The following is a 17,485-nucleotide window of genomic DNA, read 5'->3' as shown; positions in this document are numbered from 1 at the left end:
TCTGAGAAAATCTTCCTCATCTGAGGAAAGATTTTATAGCAGGTAAAGGGTCTGAGAAATCATGTTGGCATTGAAATTTCAGGGAGACTGTTATATTTGAAAGCAAAACAAATCATCAACAACAAAAACTTTAGAATCATTGGCCTTGCAGTGATTGAAAATAACTCTTCCCTTCAAATGGGATGTGTTGAGCCAAGATTTATTCTATTTTTAGAGGATTACAGAGGATCAAAATCACCTGGGAACTTGCTAGAAGTGCAATTTATTGGTTCCTACCCCAGAAGTACTAAGTCAGAATCTCTGGAAGGAATCTGTATTTTAACCAGCCCTCCAAGTAATTCTGATGCACAATAAAGTTTGAGAACCATAAGATGAGATCATCCTTTCAAAAGCAGGAATTATATAGCAAAAATATAAAAGAATAAAGTATCTTTTGGTGTGATTTCAAATTAGCCAACATTTTTAGAGAACAATTTTTAAAAATGAAAATAATTAGACTAGGTAAGGCTAGGTAAGAACAAGGCTATTAATATTCGGAGTATGAAAGACTAAGGTGGATTGTTAAGAAAGGGATCCTCTAGCTTGCGAATGAGAGCAGCATTGTACTCTAAAGATGATGGGCATGTGTGCACAGCTTTTCCCTGCTCAGCCATTTTGTTCCAGGTTCTATTTTTTTCTGAGTGTTTTCCAGTTGCACATCAGCCCCTCTCTGCAGCGCTCAAGGCAGCCAGCACAGGAGGAGAAATCAATATGGCCCTGTGCAGTCCTGTAATTAGAGATAAGTAAAACTTAATGGTCTTTTGATAGAATCAAGGGAAGTTTATTTTTTCTCCGAAAGTGAGTTATTTCATATATTGAATATCAACTATTTCACAGCCACAGTGCAAGCCCTGAAGATATAAATGTATACAAGAATGACACAGGCTCTACTTTCATGGAATTTTCAGTTTTAGAAGCAATACAATCAAGGTGATTACTACACAGTTTGATAAGAAACTCTGTAACTAAATTTTCTTCAAATCTTCCCTAAATTTTAACTTATAAGCATGGATTCAAAATAATAAATTTCTCAGGATTCTTATAAGGATGACAGAGAATTATATAATACCTGGCAAATAGGTATTCAATAAATACTAGCTATTATTACTATAACTAGTTACTAAAAATATCCTTCTATGGACCTTTAATTCACGATTATTAAAATGTTGAAAAGCTGTTACTCATCTGTTTTTCTAAGAAACTGTATAAATTCTAAAGAAAGTTATATAATTGATTAAATGTTGAATTATTTACTCAGAGTTATAAAAAGTTTCATGCATCAACTTGAAAAAATAGCTCATTTTTCTTTCTGCTGTATCACCAGAGCTTAGCATAATGTCTGGCACATAGTATGTCACTCAATAAATATTTCTGCGATGAATAAATGATTCCTTCTTCAGATGAACCTATTAAGTTACTATGGATCTTGAGTAAGTCACTAATATACTATTCAACCTCTAATATTTCATTGTTATTCATTTTTATAGTTTCTTATTAAAATATTAATTTAATAACAAAAATAAACCATAATTAAAAGCTAAGTATATAACTGAATAAAGAATCTCATTGAAAGCAAGTGCAGTTTAATCGCACTTTCACTTTTTGCATTTCCTTTGCCTTGTTGTTGTCCCACAACATAGACCAACCAGTGAAAAAGACTTGGCATCAGACAGTAGCAGAAATGATCTCAGTGTGACCATCATTATCTAGTACAATTTGAATGAACAAAGTATTAAAATATCTTTCTTGTGAGGCATTTATAGCAGATATCAGCACTAAGAAATTAATATAAAAATGTGTTTGTAACTCTGCTTTACAGTAATGAATCTAGTAACCTTGTAGTCATGACAGAGCTTCCAGAAAACTCTAGTTATGAGCTGCATTGGCTAATGTCTTCATGCTCTATCTTTAACTCATGAATTTCACTGAATACACCATTTGCACTCAAAATTCTAGAAGAAATATATTACAGCTTCAGACCCAACTTTGCCTCCCTTCAAAGGTCACTAGAGAAACTTATAACACAATTTTTATACTTTGTATAAACAGTATTTCTGTGACCCTAAAACTAATGTTTCATATAAGATAACTAAACAACTTAATATCATTTTGCATTAGTATATGTAATACATATGCCTGAATGCATCAGTACACATCAACTAGAAATCCTTGCTTTTCCTCTAAGTGACACGTAATGGTTCATGCTGAATAATGAAGCACTACTTTCTTTATTTAACAGTGTCTACTTTGAAATGCAAGTTAACACTGACTAACCCATCCTATGTTGACTAAGCCATGTACATACAAGGTGTTCACAGGATCAGAAACTTAATGGAAAGCTCTGTTTCAAGAAAACACTATTTTTAGCTACAGGGCTATGAAAATTAAAAAATTCTAGAAGGCCAGTTAAGGATTAGCATTCTGATCTTCACTACTTGGTATGAATCAAAAGTTTATTTTATTCCACGAAATAAGTCTCCTTCTTATGTAGCTGCACATTTAATATTTATCAACTTGGAAATTCTGAACACCAAAAATTCTGTCGTGTGTAGCATCTGAAATATATACTACATTTGAGAGCTGTGATAAGACTAAGTTACTACTTGCTAACATAATTGTAGCAGATACCAAAAGTCAACCCAGAGCTTTTTGCATTATTTCTTGCTACAAAAATCAAGTTGATAACGTGGTATACCACACCATGATCTATAACCAAGTTAAATCAAGAGGATTCTAGAAAGCTTGCCTCTGAAAATAGCAACAACTTTTGGTTAATGCTGCAATTCAATTCTGACTTCACAGTTCAATCCAGTTGGGTGTGAACTATTGAATTTAAGAAATAGCAAGTACCTAAAACATGTTTTACTTATGTTTTGACAGATCAAGAGCATTTATAGCAACGGCATATAACTAAATACAAACATTTACAACTGGCCATATCACTAAGTTTATATCATACATCCTATGGTTATGGAATCTTCTCTATTTCAGGACTTCTCTTATTTCAGTGCCAAGAACAGAGGCAAACACACTCTAAGGCCACTCAAGTTTTGACAACCACCTGACCTAGGAGTTTAACCCCTAACTTTCTTTTGCAAACATCATGCAACAGACACAATTACTGGATATTACCCACACAAATTTTTCATTTTTCCATGTCTCTGAACATGATGTTCTTGTATTCACTCTTTTTCATTTGGGAAATTCTTTTACATTTTACCAGTATATAATGTCCTTCTTTGTCCCTTATGATGTCTTTTGCCTCAAGACTACTACAACAGACTTTCTTTTTATTCACATTTGCCTGGTAGATATTTTTCTTTCCCTTTATTTTCAATCTTTCAATGCCTTTATTTTAGGCATCACTCTCTTTTATAAGCAGCCTACTTTTGTATTTTTTTCCTTATATCCAATATAACAGTCTCTGCATTTGGTGAGCTCACAGAAGGGAGATAGAAGCCCTTGCTGGTGCACCATATTCTCTGGAGCTAAAAGCAGTAAATCCTTTTCATCCCCCAAAACACTCTCCAAAGATGAGCTCCTTGGCAAAGCCACATGTTGGTTGAATAGATATATATGAATCTACAGAAATGTAGATAAAACATTTGATAACTATACACTTCCATTCATACTTATTTTCACAAATAAATGTCAGGCACACAATTTTGATCATCTTCTGCATTATCATTCCCCATTCCACCTACCACCCTTCCCCAGATCTAATGTTTTTTCTGGACAAAATTATAGCCATACGTAAGTTTCATATTATCAATATAAAACATGGATATTATAAATTATATTATGCTTTATTTTCCTATAATTAAACACAAGGAATTAGATATTCGAGAGTCCAGAGAATTTACTTAAAACATTTCCATTTCTATACTGAAACTATTTTTACTGAAAATAATTTTAACAATTGTTTCTATGCTCTTAAGGGTCTCCCTGGTTCTGTCTAATGGCCATACTGGCTTCTATTACAGTTTTTCTACAGAACACATTGATCAGACACTCTGAGAACATCAAAGCTCTAATAAAAAGAAGTTCCACCTTACATTCTCATCAAGTTGAAGGCTGTCTTTTCAGCTTTAAAGAGATCCTACATGGTCTAAGCCTTTTGAAGGAAGGGCCTTATGATCATATACTTTCTAGATCAGAGAGATATATTCTGGAAAATGTGGAAACTTTGGCTTCAGATATTAATTTAAATTTGATTCATGAGAATCATGGCATCTCTTTTATATGAAACAGAACTATATAACTGGTATAGTTTGCCCTCAAAGTTCATATGTTGGAAACTTAATTCCCAATGCAACAGTGCTGAGAAGTGAGACCTTTAAGAGGTGATTAGGTCCTTCACGAATGGATTAATGTCATTATCATGAATGGGTTTGTTACAAAAGCAAATCTAGCCATCTCTTGCTTTCTCATGCTCTCTTGCCCTTCTGCCTTCCACCATGGGATGACAAAATAAGAAGGCCTCACAAGATGCCCTTACCATGCTCTTGGATTTCCCAGCCTCTGGAACTGTAAATAAATTTCTTTTCTTTATAAATTGCCCAGTCTGTGGTATTCTATTACAGCAACACAAAACAGACTAAGACAATAACATTTCAAATAATGTGGCTTATATAAGAGGCCTGGATTGAGACAGAATTTGATTTGAATTTTGTCTCTGCCACTTATTATGCAGGACTGTACAACTTGGATATGTTACTTAGCCTTTCTGAGTCACAATTCTCTCATGTTATAAATGGGGATATTAACATCTGCCTTTCAGTATAGCTTTAATATTTAGAAACGGTAAATATAAAGTTCCTAGCATTATGATAACATAATAGCACTCAATATACAGTAGTCGTTATGATTATAATATAATATTAATACATAAATTAGAACTAAATGATTGAAGGACTACTTAAAACTCTGTATTCTGAACTAAGATAATTGAGTTCTGTATTGCTGAACTAACATCAGCTATAAACATTATAAAACAGAATATAAAAATCATTAGTCTGCTTTGTTTCTTAAAGAAAAAATAAATATATATAATAAATACATATAAATTAAATATGAAAAGTTAGAATGGAAATTTTCATCATATGAATATCACTCTCCAGGCTGCTAAACAAACCATTTATATTCAATGATTCAATGATTCCTAACTGCCAAATAAGATACGGAAATAATGAACAAGAAGGTGGTGGAATATGCTGGGCTATTTGCTATATTCTTTTTATAAAGCCAAATCTGACATTTTAATATGAGAAGCGAAGCTTGATAACAACACTCACATGAAATACAGAGCCTTCATTAGGTACAATGAATTACGTCTGTGTTTGTCATTTAATTTGAACCTAGGAATATCTTCAGTAAACAATGTGTTCCCCCCAACTAATGTTTTCTCTCCAGATGGCAGGGACAGTCTATTTAAAAATCAATAAGCTAACATTAGTTATTTCACCTGAAGCTGTAACAATCTGTTTTTTGTAATGAAGCAGGGACTGTTGTCTTATTTTGGCTATGTCTGAAGGAAATTCTCAATGGTACTTGCTTATAAGCAGAAGGGACTCTTTGGAACCCAAGTTTAGTTATTTTAAATTCAAAACCCTAGTTGAACTAAAATTTTTTACGTTTTCCTTTTTTTTTTTTTTTTTTACAGGTGGGGTCTTCCTCTGTCATCCAGACTGCCATGCAATAGCACAATCATAGTTTACTAAAGCCTCAAACTCCTGGGCTCAAGCAATCTTCTCACGTGATTTCAGAGTAGCTGAGACATAGGCATGCATCACCATGCCTGGTTAATACTTTTTCATTATTTCAATTATGAATAATTATGCGTTGACTTCAAAAACCGAGGCCTAGTTAAACGAAACTAAAATCTAGGAGCTAAATGGTTCTAAGGGCTAATTAACAGGGAATCCACAAACATAAGTTAATGCTATCCCCTTCAAAAGCTAGGGAGAAAACACTCAGCAGATGTAATATTCAAAAACTTCAGGCATTTGATTTCATTTAAAATATGCACTTCACTCAAAACATGCATATAGCATTACATGAACAAAAAAACTTAAACCAATATGGGGGTTGAGAAATGAGAACCCATGATTATCAAGTTCTATGATAATGGGGCTACCTTTGTATTTCAATACCTATAGATATTTACTTTTTTTTTTTTAAATAGGATCTTGCTCTGTCACCCAGGTGTAGTGCAGTAGTGTAATCATAGCTCACTGCAAACTCAACCTCCTAGGCTCAAGGGATCCTCTCCCCTCAAGCGCTGGGACTACAGGCACACACCACCACGGCAGGCTATTTTTTTTTTTTTTTTTTTTGAGAGATAAGGTCTTGCTTTGTTGCCCAGGTTTGAACTCCTTGGCTCAAGCAATCCTCCCACCTCAGCCTCCCAAAGTGCTGAGCTTACAGTGGCCACCATGCCCAGCCCCATAACAGTATTTTAAATATTTAGCCATTAGGGTAAAACTAAAGTACTCTTTTTTACACTTTCAAATGAATTACGAATTATTGTAACATCTCAAAACTATGTAGATCATTACATAGTAGAATATATTGGCCTTCAGACATTTCAATGTATGTGATTCAAATCAGTTGATAGAAAAGAGAAAGATTAAAATAATACTCAAAATTTTGAATTTTGAATCTGTGCCAATAATACAATGTTTAGACAATCATGATATAAGCCTTTCTGGTAATAAAATTTGTTAATTTTGAACTTTAACAGAATTGCCAATATAGCATCAGTTTTAGAAAATTTGAGATAAATGAAAAAACAGAAAGAACTTGATTTGTAAAAATTTTCAATGACTTTATTTCCAGATGAGAAAAATTCTGCCAGAAGTTCTTATGTGTATCCAGAAGCAATTTAAAATTTTCCAGAATTAAGCTTCTTAACATAGGGTGACCTGGGTAAGAAGACACATTAGACAACAGGGCCACTCTTCATTCCAAAAACTCTCTTTCCCAGGATTTTCCTATGATCATAACAACAATGCCTACTGATACAGGTCATAAATAATCCTCAAAACACATCCACTATCAAATAGATTACTGGTCGAAGTTCTTCCAATTCACTGTTGTGGGTTTATTTTCCTTTATTCTGCTTTTTCTGAAAACCTTGCTCTCATTTTTACTTAGGTTCTTCAAAATCACTGTATCCTGTCTGTATATCAATGCTTTCGCACATCCTTTCTAGTTGCTTAAGATGATATTTCCCTCATTTCAGCAATCATTACCTGTTCTTGAGTCACCCATTCACATAATACTCATTGAAGCCTTTGTTTTCTTTTATAGAAATCAAAATTTGACTTTCTTGCCCCAACTTAAGCACACATTTCTTACCCATTAACTTTCATTTTATTTTCTGCATCTTTCTTCTTTCTTTGTAGTATATAAAGCGTAATTTACTGTATATAATGCATATAGTATGTAATGCATAATTCACCATCTTTTTCTTTTGCTAATTCTTAATGTAGCAGTGGAAAAAGTTACACTTCAGAGCAGGACTTCAAAAAAATCTGTCTTATAGAGTAATGTGTTAGACTTTGTTCTGTTTTTAAGAGTTTCCTCATATTTAGATAACAAATATGATTTGCTTTGACAAGTGCTGGTTCTTCCAATGGCTCCTGGGAAGAAGGGCCTTCAATGTTCGCACAAAGTGGGCATGACCAGAGAGGGCAGCAAGCCACTGGACAGGACACCCATGAGCTGTAGAGCCAGGCACACCTAGCTGTTAATGCTCCCTTGGTAATGCTTTGATTCGATGGCCCAGGAAGAAAAGTTATGCTCTGTGATTCCAAAAAATGTCTTAAAAATGTGTGATGCTTCTCTAAGAAAAAAAATAAATAAGGGCATTGCTCAGTTACTTTTCTTCTTAATTTATGTTTTAATCCTTCAATACAATTTTCTATCCTTCTGTAATAATCATTTGTAAGATAACTCTAATAACATCTCAAGCATTTATTGCTGGAAGATAACTGAGATCAAGACAAAAATGCAAACAATATCCACATTACGGGAAAATAGCTTTTAAAAAAATCCCTGAGATGTGGCAGCCAAGGAGAATTTTTTTTTTTTTTTTTGGTGAGTCCAGGTCTTGCTATGTTGCCCAGGCTAGTCTCAAACTCCTAGGCTGAAGTGATTCTCCTGTCTCAACCTCTCAAGTAGCTGAAATTGCAGGTACACACCACTATGCTCAGCAGCCAGGGATACTCTTTAACAGTGACAGAGCACATGAGGGTCCATGGTTGTGCCCCTGTTTTCAGTTTAGACCTCTTCCCTTCTTGCCAGAACAAGCAGAATATGATCTTTTCCATCACCTTAATTTTGCAGAGAAAGTACAGAGCACAGTCAGAGTTACAGAGGCTCCTGACTGAATGATCATGCCTCAAGGCATATACAACTTGGCGATAGGCAATTGATGAATGGCATGGAAGGAAACCAAGCCCTTTGGAAATGCTGGTAGTGAAGACTTGGCACATAAAGTCACCCACAGGCAATTACAGACACAGCTAATAATCATTTTTCTGCAAATAATCACAAGGATCTGGACATGAGGAAATAATAACCAGACAAAAGTCATCATGCAATACTGTGGCCCATCCAGAACTGAAACTCAAGCAATCAGACTACACAAGGCAAGTAATCTAGACTGGACTTAGCTCCATATGCTAAAGGTATACACTAGATCCACAGTGAGGGGTGAACTGAAGATTCATATCACAGCTCATCATTTGTCATGTATAATTTTGCTTTACTTTAACTATATAGGAAAGCAGGCCATTGTGCAGTTGATTAACTCACATTACATCATTTTATCATCTTCCCAAAGCCTAGAATGAACATAAATTTCCTAGGTATTATAATGGATACTGGGGTGACACAATCTGACTACTGAAGACAAAAATACCCTGGTACTCAAAGTAAAGAGAACCAAGTATAACCCTTATAACTACAACCCATAGTGTTCAGCAGTTTATAGTGGTGTTGTACTTAATATCCATTTGAGTAACCCAAAAGTAATATCTAAGTAAGTAAGGTCCATTATTTATAATTTTTGAACACTACGAAGGAAACAATAGACCTGTAACAATACAGGTATGCAGCAGTAACACAATAATTGCATTTCGGAGAAAATTCATATTCTGTTAAATATGTACTCTAAATAACAAGTTTATGAGATGATGGGATTATAAGCAAACTGTTCAAAGCCTATGTTATTTGGTAATTATACCACCATGTCCATCATCACTATCATTATCATATAATATTATTATTATTGATATTTACAGTTGTTAAGTGGGGATAAAAGTTGGATTGCCCTCTCCAAAAACCCAGCAGCTCAGCTTGGCCAGAGGCCGCCACAGTGGATGGACAAACACACAAAACAATAGAGAGGACAATGAAGGGGGGTGATGGGGACTGAGGCACTGCTGGGAGAACTGGAGCTCTGCGGCGGGGCTGCAGCCTAGGTGGGCTTGGAGGAAATGTCCCCTGCCATGAGCCTACAGCATAACAAGTTTGGGCACAAGGAACTGAGATAAGCAACTCACTGGATGCAGATACTAGTTTTTAATTTCTTAAACATACTCCAAATGATTCCTGTTGGCAATGTAGCAGCCCGGTTGATGGTTTTTTCTTTTCCATTTATTACTAAAAGTTATTATTGTATTTCTACTCTTCTGGTTCCCCATGACTAGAAAAAAAATCACGTAAGAACCAACATCACTTTATACTCATTATCATCTATGTACCAATCACATTTAATTTTTGTTATAGAAACACATGTTGCAGCAGACCAGGCTAAATATCTTAAAACTCTCTTTATTTCCTTTCCTCAATCTGCAGCTCCGACATACTGGAAATGCTTTATTCAGCTCACTACAACCACCTTTGAAAGCTTCCTGCAGCTCTGTCCCCCAGGTATCTCTGTCTCTCCTACTTACCTAGCCACTCTCCCTCCCTACAAACTTTCTGGCACAGGAGTTGCTCTATGGCCCCAAAGTTAGGGAAAGGTGCCCATCCTGCCTCAGAATCAGGTTGTCTGGTTTTAGAATTGTACAGCATTGTCTCTGATTACACTTCAGTGTTAAAATGTTGTTATGTGTTAGAGGCAGGGTGGTGCTAGGAGAAAAAACATAGATTCGGACTCAATCCTGACTACACAGCACTCTAATTTCATAATCTGGGGCATGTTATCCTCAGTTTTATCTATCTACTGGTGATTACCATCTATCCCTAATAGTAGTGTTGCTGGGAAAACCTAGAGTGTCTAATACAAACACTGGTGCACAGTATTTAATCAACAACTAGTAGCTAATTAATTAGTATGTTGTCATACTCAAAATAAATTTACTTTTATCTCAGAAAAAAATTCTAAAAAGTTCATTGGCAGCAGACTAGGAAAAAAAAATAGAAAGGAGGAAAGGGTTCTGCTAGAAACAGGCAATCTTCCAGAAAAAAAAAAAAAAAGACAGAGTGGAATTTATAAAATAAAGGAGAAAGAAGAAAAGCTAAAATTAGCAGATTTTAGACCTCTCTTAGCATTGCAATCTAGGATAACTGAGTGTTGGCACACACAGGCCTACTCTCACACTTCAATATTATGTAATATAATAAACCATTACCATATTACATAATATTAAAATAATGTTAATAAAATAGTCTTGAGTGATAAACCAAGTAAAGTGTCCTCAATTGAAGAAGTCATAGATAAAAGACAATAAAGAAAAAAATTAATAGGGAGATACATTTTGTCCATGGATAGAATAAATCAATATTTAGTGTTAATATTATTCTTAACTTGACAAGCTACTTCTATATTTACATGAAATAGCAAAATTCCAAGAAAAGTCATAATTTTGAAGGAACTTAAAATGAGGGTATGTGCCTTATCAGATTTCAGGAGTTATTTGTTAAGCTATATAAAAGAGAATACATTATTGGTTCAAATATAGACAACTAGGTAAGAGAACAGAATAGACCAATGACAATTAGGCCCACATATGTGGAATATAGTCCCACATACATCAATACTAGCACTACAGAGAAGGGAGGATTTTCAATAACTGGTGCTAAGATAATTGCTACTCTATGTTAAACTCTTATTTTTTGTATTAAACTATACATACACATATACATGTACACTCCCACTCAGAAAATCAATTCCAAGTAGATTAAACATATATACAAAAAGCAAACTTGAAAAGTTTTACAAGAAAAAATGTCAAAGAATACATTTAAATTCTCAGGTAAAGAATTGATTTAAATGAGACATAAAAGAACACAAATCATAAAGAAAAAGATTGATAAACATGATATAATAATATAATTTTGTGCAAAGACATTTTTAAAAAGGGAAATGTATTAATGACAGATTGAGAGAAAGCATTTACAGTGAATTTAATCAATCAAAAATGAGTATTCAGAATATATATTAATAATGGTTAAAAAATAAGTTAGAAAAGACAACCCAATAATAAAGTCGGCAAAAGAAAATAGGCAAGTGATGGAAAAGAAACTCTAATGTCCAATCCACATATGAAATATGTTACAGCACATTAGTAATCAGAAAATTGAAAGTTAAGCCAAAATGAGACACCATTTTAAACCCAGCAGACAGACAAAAATTGAGCCTAACAATACCAAGTATTGGTAAGAATGTTGAGTAATAAGGACTCTGATACATTGATAGTGAAAGTTTATTTTGTTACAAACATTTCATTTAACAAGGGCTAGAGTTTCTCAAGAAATTTTCATTTGAAGTAGCAATACTTTGTTTTTTTTAAGGGAACTAAATATTCTGGTACAATCCTAAATTGAATCTTGGCTAAAGTTACCTTCCTCTTTTCTTTTCTATTTAATTTAAACTAAATGTATTCTGTTCAAGGTTTTCTCATTTTTATCAACAGTGAGAAATTACTATGGCACCTGAAATGAAAGTTGATTTTCAAACTAAGTAATATAACATAAAAGGAATGCGCAGCCCACCATCCTGAGAGTGCAGCACAGAATTAGAAAATGCATAAACTGCCTTAAATATACAGTATTTTGGCCGGGCGCGGCAGCTCACGCCTGTAATCCCAGCACTTTGGGAGGCCGAGGCAGGCGGATCACGAGGTCAGTAGATCAAGACCATCCTGGCTAACACGGTGAAACCCCATCTCTACTAAAAATACAAAAAATTAGCCGGGCGTGGTGGCAGCTACTCGGGAGGCTGAGGCAGGAAAATGGCGTGAACCCGGGAGGTGGCGCTTGCAGTGAGCTGAGATCGTGCCACTGCACTCCAGCCTGGGCGACAGAGCAAGACTCCGTTTCAAAAAAAAAAAAAAAAGAAAAAGAAAACAGTTTTTTTTGTTTGTTTGTTTTTTCCTAAAGGTGATTGGTGCTTTAAGGAATCATTCATGTCTGTTTACAACCCTTGGGCAATTAGAGTACTGACTGGTCTTTGTTTTCTAGTGTGAAAAGCAAGCATAGAAAAATGCAGGTATAGTTGTGGTAGGCAAACACATTTTAACCTAAAATGAAAACTATTAGAATTGTTATTAAAATACATTAATAAATACACCATTGGCAGAAAGGGCAGATGGTAGTTATAGCCTGTGAGTCGTTAATATTAGATAAAGGAATATATACAAAGAGAACTTTATTCTAAAGTTCTCTTGATTTTCATGAACGCATGTGATAAATATAATTTGTGAATAATGGCCAATTTTAAGAATCGACATAACATTAAATTCTGGAACTCTTATGTAATTTGTCAAATGATAAGCTCCTCTCTGGCTTTAAGTTTCAAAGGCTCATGAATGCTGGAAATGTGATGAGAAACGAGTTTTGAAACCATCTTAAACCTCTTTAATTATAAAAATATCTTTTACTAGTAAAGAAGTATTTTTACCATATGGAAAAATTTGGCCTTAATTTAATAACTATCTCCATCTCAAATATATTTTGTAAATGCAGTCTTTTGGCTCCTGAAATAAATACACCTGTGTGTATTTGTTTCACACACACACACACACACACACACACACACACACACACAAACTGATCACCCTGTTTGTCAGCCTTTGCTTAAAAATTAGGACATACTGGATTAAACTGTGAGTTAGTGGGGACCAAGTAAGGTCTCAAAGGCTATTATTATTGCCCTAATATTCATGTTCTTGGGGAGCTAACTCAAATTAGAAAATATATAATAGATTGCAGATTAGTCATAGTTGACTATAATATAATTAATTACTTTAATCTGTTTAATGAAGCATTCATCAGAAGGGGTGTGTGTTAGCTTTGGAGTCAGAGAAAATGCAGAGCACAAAGGTGAACATTGTCAAAGTGAACACTGTCAATGCCCACCTAAAGTCTACTTTGAGGAGAGGGTGTTCAGTACCAAAGGCATGTGAATTCCTATATTTGTAAGTAGTAAGTATTATTTTTCTTAGGAGCAGAATGTTTTCCTAGGAATTATTAGGTAAATACTTTGAAAATCTATTTGGCATGGAACATGAGACCTCCAGGGGACAAACTTAAAAAGCAGAACTTTGCAAACAATAGAAAGGGTTTAGCTAACTGCAGGCTTTGCTTTTCTAGGTAGGAATACAAAACTGGAGCCAGAATTTAGTTGTTCAAAATAATAAAATCTATTTGGGATCTGTGTGGACAGAGAATGAAGAAAAATTGAAACAGAGATATACAGATAAGGTTATTGCCTTCCATGGAGAAATATTAAGGGAAGAAATAAGATATTTAATTGGGCTTTTAAAATTAACTGTATGATAATCATTTGGCTTTTTTCTTATACATTATGAAGTCTGAAATACTAATGCTTCAGGCCTTAAAGTTTAAAGAGAAAGTCCAGAAACTTACGTCATGTTGGGTTTGGGGTCACATCTGAGGCTGTCTGTGGTGGTCCTGCCACATTTAAGTCCCCTAGAGGCAGATCTAGTCAGCCATCTTAGCCTCATGCTACTAAACACTCAAACCATGTAACTAATAAGCATGGTTTTGAGTCAGTATTCTGCCATGATACATCTAATTATAATCTGGTTTCTTAGAACTTGTTGGTCATAAGTCATGAGGATATTGTCCCTTGGGGAAATACTTTTTATTGTGAGTATTCATTTGACATTAGGATTGAATCTACTAGTCTTTGTGGGCATTACTGATGTGAATTTGTCAAGGTGATGCCACACTGTGGGAACTTATCCTTAATCAGTGTTTTCTGAGCCCACTATCCCTGCAGAGTAACACAGTATAAACATTACACCTGCTATTTCTATTTAAATATAATAGCATCCAAAAACAAAATGTAAAAATTGAAGTTTAAGACTATAATAGAGAGAAGTCTTGATTTCCAAAAATTGGCCTGTCATCCCTAATGGAGACCAAACATGCAATAAGAGGTCTGCCTTATAAACACATAGTTGGGTTTCAAGAGACATAATCTAAACTGGGCTACAGAAAACACATAAAAAGTCACATATGGTTGTACCACAGAACATTCCTAACTATGCCATTTTAATCTTAAAATCACATAGAGCTACATGCAGAGCAAATAATGCTGAAGTTGCATTGAGATGTTCTGGATTGTTAGTGATTTTAGTGGATTTTGCTGATATTTTGCTGTTTATGACTGACATTTACAGAAGCTAGAGCCTAACACAGTCATTCCAGAAGAAAATTTCCCTGCAGTGAACAAAGCCCTTTTGTGCTTCTGGTAAAACATGACTCCACTAAGGCAATTAGCTGTTTTAAAAATAAACTAATTCATTTTGGAGATCTGATGTATAATTATGCAGCTGCATGGGCTGGGACGGCATGGTGACTGGCTACAGTGTTAGTAAAATTAGAAAAAAATGCATCTCCATGTTGACAAAGTACTGATTTATTGTCCAATTGCCACCTTTGCCTTGTTTGGGGCTACAGAATGAACTTCTTTCTACAATAATAAAAGTAATTTCTGATAATGATAGCAAGATATCTCCCGGGACAGGGGAAATGGTAACCAAAAATATTTATCCACATTCTTGCTTCTAAGAAGCTTGGCACACTCTATAAAATTAACTCTTAAATCTCTGTAAAAATGTGACTCAAAGAATTTAACTTAATCACTTTATACACAGAACAATTCCCTACTAGTTCAAGAAACAGAATATTTGGTGACATGGCACTTTGTGTGGGATCAGGGGTCAGAAGAGTCCATGACTCTTGTCCCATTTGCAGAGATTTGTTACTAAGGCAGTGGCTTCCCTGGGTGAAAAGATCAAGGTCTGGTCATTGACCACCACAAGATCCTTCCAAGCTTGGTTAGGCAAAGGATTCCTCCTGACCATGACACTACAGCAGGCCTTGCTTGAAGCCTGAGCTGCCACAAAATCCACAGGGTAAATCCACACCATATAATGAACTTTAGTTTAAAATTCTATTAACACTTACTGTGACTATCTTTCAATTACATTTTATGCTTCCCAATAAGTGACATCAGCAACATCATACAAGGTGTCTTTATAGATTTCTCTTTCTTTTTGACCACTCCTTCTTTCCTTTCTTTCTTGCTTTTTGCTCCCCTCCCCTTTCCACCCTTCTCCTCTCCTCTCTTTCTTCCTTCCATACTACCTTATTCATTCACTTTTTCTCCTCTAGATTTTCCAGATTCTTGCTATGGAGATGGTTTTAAATTTCACTGTTTTTGTGTCTCTGACTTTCAGGTTTGATGCTGTGTTTATTAAGAAGTAGTTCACTAATACCTTGAAACCATAGAATATGAATTTCAGCTCAAGATAAACACATAAAATAATCATTATCTATTTCAAACATGCTTTAAATGCTCTGAGAATATAAAATCTTGTTAAAATTTGGCAATAAACCTGCCTTACTCCCCTAAAGGAAAAAATCATAGTTCAAAGATAATAAAATATGTACAAATAAAGACATGTATTAAAATTTGATTATTTTGTTTCCCTGAATGTCTGATTTCATCAGTTTAGCTCAGCCTACCCTAGAGATTATTGTGGCTACAGTCTGGTAGGAAAAAAACACATGCCACAGGGGCAGCTATAGATGGATACCTGACATGCAAAAGCACGAGTATGACCACGTTGGATGCTGCTGATAGTTTGTTAAACATTTTTCTAGACAACTAAAAACTTACAGTATAGGTACAAGACTAGTACTAAGAACTCCATATACCCTCTACATAGATTCACCCATTATTAACATTTTGCCATATTATATTGTTGTTTTTAAATTTAATTTAATTTAATTTAGCTTCCATAAAATGCATATATGTATGCACATAGAAAAGTTGAGAGAGATTACCAAGGCTCACAATCAGCATTGGGTGGAAAGAAATAGCCTTCCTCAGAGAAACGTTATCATGCCATCCCCTTCCTCCATTTCTTCTTTGATGGTTTCCAAGAACATAGATAAGAAGCTGAAAAGTACAAGGGCTTGGCAAGTTAAGAACAAGTTGTTTCATTCCTGCACCCTAAGTGATATGTGTGGAGCACCATTAACTCATACAGGAGCCTTTTTATGCATTATTTACTGTACAGCTAATATAATGCTCCTCTTAGACTTTACCCAAAGATATTGAAGGGTTTGATTTCTGAACTATTTTAAGACCATTTAACACCATTTCACCAACAGGTTGATCCATCAGTATGAAGCTTTAAGGAAAACATAACAAGGCTCTAGTCAGTGAGAGGTAAGCTGTATTACTATTTGATATGCAAACTTAAGGGTGCTATCCAAGAAGAGCTACTGAGGAAAAAACTCAGGGTTGCTAAAGACCACTTAATGTATGTTTTGTCTTTTATCTTTCTTTACCTTAAGAATTTCCAAAATAATCTCTTCTTATATTGTCAGAGGTTGTCTTAATGAGTTATGCTATGGCTTGGCTTCTGCCAAAACTTCTTAAAATGCAGTCACTTGTCTGTGCATTCATGCACATGTGCATCTGGGCTATGAATACACATATTAGTGGAAAAGAAATATTGTCTCCTAGAGACTTGTAAAGCTGATGTGTATATAGGTACTGTTGATTTAGCAGAAAATAGAAAGGCTGGGTTTCATAAAAGGAAGAATCGAAAACAAGTCCTCTGAGTTAATGTTAGAGGCATGCCTGGTGCTAAGGTTTCATCACAACTACCATATGTTACTTCCTCCTAGCCTGACAAAATTCTCTGCTGAACTCTACAAACATGCTGATACAGATACTGAGAAAGGTGACAAAAGAACATGGGTATAAAAGTTGCTGCAAATCCCCAATGCCTTTCTTTGAATGGGTGTTAAGTAGTGCTGGCGATCCCTGTCTGTATTTGTTTCTGGGACCAGAGATTCAGCAAGGCCAGTGATCTCAGCTCCCTACAGTCTGAAAAATGGTGATTGCTGAGTTTTCTTCTCCCTGGCTTTGACATACCCCAGACAGGTG

The 17,485-nt window shown here is 34.9% G+C and overlaps 1 protein-coding gene and 1 long non-coding RNA gene across 5 annotated transcripts in view; one reads left to right on the top strand and one right to left on the bottom strand.

Annotated features, from left to right (window-relative positions):
- The window catches only part of HDAC9 (histone deacetylase 9), a 906,822-nt gene that overhangs the window by 500,808 nt on the left and 388,529 nt on the right, over positions 1-17,485 (bottom strand). The window lies entirely within an intron of this gene.
- Positions 12,536-16,001, top strand: LOC115837230. The gene is made up of 2 exons (XR_004032250.1): positions 12,536-15,552; positions 15,762-16,001. It is a non-coding gene; the product is annotated as an uncharacterized LOC115837230 (long non-coding RNA).

This window comes from Nomascus leucogenys, chromosome 11 (genome assembly GCF_006542625.1).
Source record: "Nomascus leucogenys isolate Asia chromosome 11, Asia_NLE_v1, whole genome shotgun sequence".
Lineage (NCBI taxonomy): Eukaryota > Metazoa > Chordata > Mammalia > Primates > Hylobatidae > Nomascus > Nomascus leucogenys.
This window is presented reverse-complemented; position numbering and strand designations above follow the sequence as displayed.